A 2,500-nucleotide genomic window follows, 5' to 3' on the forward strand; every position below is an offset into this window, starting at 1 on the left:
GTGAAGTCGATGCTCGGTAAGTGCAACGATACATCCGATCGCGTTCGTCTACGAACGAGGGAAGATCGCGCAGCCAACACTGATAAACAGTGCGCGCCACATAGGAGCCATTCGGTCTTACGACGCCGACTCGTGGCAATGCTGTGTCTAGAAATATAATTTCTAATAATACGGCACGACTCAGGAGAGCCGAGGCACATCGTACCGAACGTGCGAAGCACGCCAAACGCACCCGCACGACGATCCGACAACGCTCGGTCGCCGAGCGCACCGCACCTCTTATAGTACCCAACCGGCCGGCCAAGCGGTCGGCGACGCACGGCCTTACGCACGGCCGCTTATGGGCGCGAGCGCCGATGAAACGAGGCGAACGGGACTTAGTCGCTGCGAACGATCGGATTACGATGATCGATCCGAACGGGTCGACAGCGACCGAACGACAGCACAGACGGGATGGATCGAAGAAAAAGAGATGACATTAAACAAAATCGGGCGTCCCGATGGCCGAAAACGGATACTTGTAAGGAGCACCGACAGGCTCGGCGGTACCTCCGACGGGCTCGGCGGTACCTCCGACGTCACGGCGGTACCTCCGACGGGCTCGGGCGGTACCTCCGGCGATGTCGCACGACAAAGTCCGCGCGCGGCGTGTTGCTTTCTCTCTCGGCGGTACCTCCGGCGTACGGGCGATGCAAAAGTCGGCTCGCGGCGTGTTGCTTTCGTTCTCGGCGGTACCTCCGACGGGCTCGGGCGGTACCTCCGACGGTGTCGCACGATAAAGTCCGCGCGCGGCGTGTTGCTTTCGTTCTCGGCGGTACCTCCGACGGGCTCGGGTGGTACCTCCGACGTAGCCGCGTGACAAAGTCCACTCGCGGCGTGTTGCTTTCGCTCTCGGCGGTACCTCCGGCGTACGGGCCATGCAAAAGTCGGCTCGCGGCGTGTTGCTTTCGTTCTCGGCGGTACCTCCGACGGGCTCGGGAGGTACCTCCGACGGTGTCGCACGACAAAGTCCACTCGCGGCGTGTTGCTTTCGCTCTCGGCGGTACCTCCGGCTTACGGGCGATGCAAAAGTCGACTCGCGGCGTGTTGCTTTCGCTCTCGGCGGTACCTCCGGACGCTCGCTCGGGCGGTACCTCCGTCGATGTCGCACGATAAAGTCCGCGCGCGGCGTGTTGCTTTCGTTCTCGGCGGTACCTCCGGCTGGCTCGGGCAGTACCTCCGACATTGTCGCGCGACAAAGTCCACTCGCGGCGTGTTGCTTTCGCTCTCGGCGGTACCTCCGGCTTTCGGGCGATGCAAAAGTCGACTCGCGGCGTGTTGCTTTCTTTCTCGGCGGTACCTCCGACGGGCTCGGGCGGTACCTCCGACGGTGTCGCACGACAAAGTCAGCGCGCGGCGTGTTGCTTTCGTTCTCGGCGGTACCTCCGACGGGCTCGGGCTGTACCTCCGACATTGTCGCGCGACAAAGTCCACTCGCGGCGTGTTGCTTTCGCTCTCGGCGGTACCTCCGGCTTTCGGGCGATGCAAAGGTCGACTCGCGGCGTGTTGCTTTCGCTCTCGGCGGTACCTCCGGACGCTCGCTCGGGCGATACATCCGTCGATGTCGCACGATAAAGTCCGCGCGCGGCGTGTTGCTTTCTCTCTCGGCGGTACCTCCGACGGGCTCGGGCTGTACCTCCGACATTGTCGCGCGACAAAGTCCACTCGCGGCGTGTTGCTTTCGCTCTCGGCGGTACCTCCGGCGTACGGCCGATGCAAAAGTCGGCTCGCGGCGTGTTGCTTTCGTTCTCGGCGGTACCTCCGGCAGGCTCGGGCTGTACCTCCGACATTGTCGCGCGACAAAGTCCACTCGCGGCGTGTTGCTTTCGCTTTCGGCGGTACCTCCGGCTTTCGGGCGATGCAAAAGTCGACTCGCGGCGTGTTGCTTTCTTTCTCGGCGGTACCTCCGACGGGCTCGGGCAGTACCTCCGACGGTGTCGCACGACAAAGTCCGCGCGCGGCGTGTTGCTTTCGTTCTCGGCGGTACCTCCGACGGGCTCGGGCATTACCTCCGACGTTGCCGCGCGACAAAGTCCACTCGCGGCGTGTTGCTTTCGCTCTCGGCGATACCTCCGGCGTACGGGCGATGCAAAAGTCGGCTCGCGGCGTGTTGCTTTCGTTCTCGGCGGTACCTCCGGCGTAAGGGCGATGCAAAAGTTGGCTCGCGGCGTGTTGCTTTCGCTCTCGGCGGTACCTCCGACGGGCTCGGGCAGTACCTCCGGCGTACGGGCGATGCAAAAGTCGACTCGCGGCGTGTTGCTCTTCGCTCTCGGCGGAACCTCCGATTAGCCGGGCAGCGCAATAAATAACTTTCGTATTAATAAATAAACATTTATTCGTCATTGATATCTGGATTGGTGCCTTTGATAAAGTGTTGCTGTTATCCGTGTTTATATCTTTACTTTTAAAGCATTCATGCATGAATGCTGTCCCTAATAACGTATCACACGCATTGGAGTGT

Source organism: Pogonomyrmex barbatus, unplaced genomic scaffold (assembly GCF_055798465.1).
Source record: "Pogonomyrmex barbatus isolate J1 unplaced genomic scaffold, ASM5579846v1 scaffold40, whole genome shotgun sequence".
Lineage (NCBI taxonomy): Eukaryota > Metazoa > Arthropoda > Insecta > Hymenoptera > Formicidae > Pogonomyrmex > Pogonomyrmex barbatus.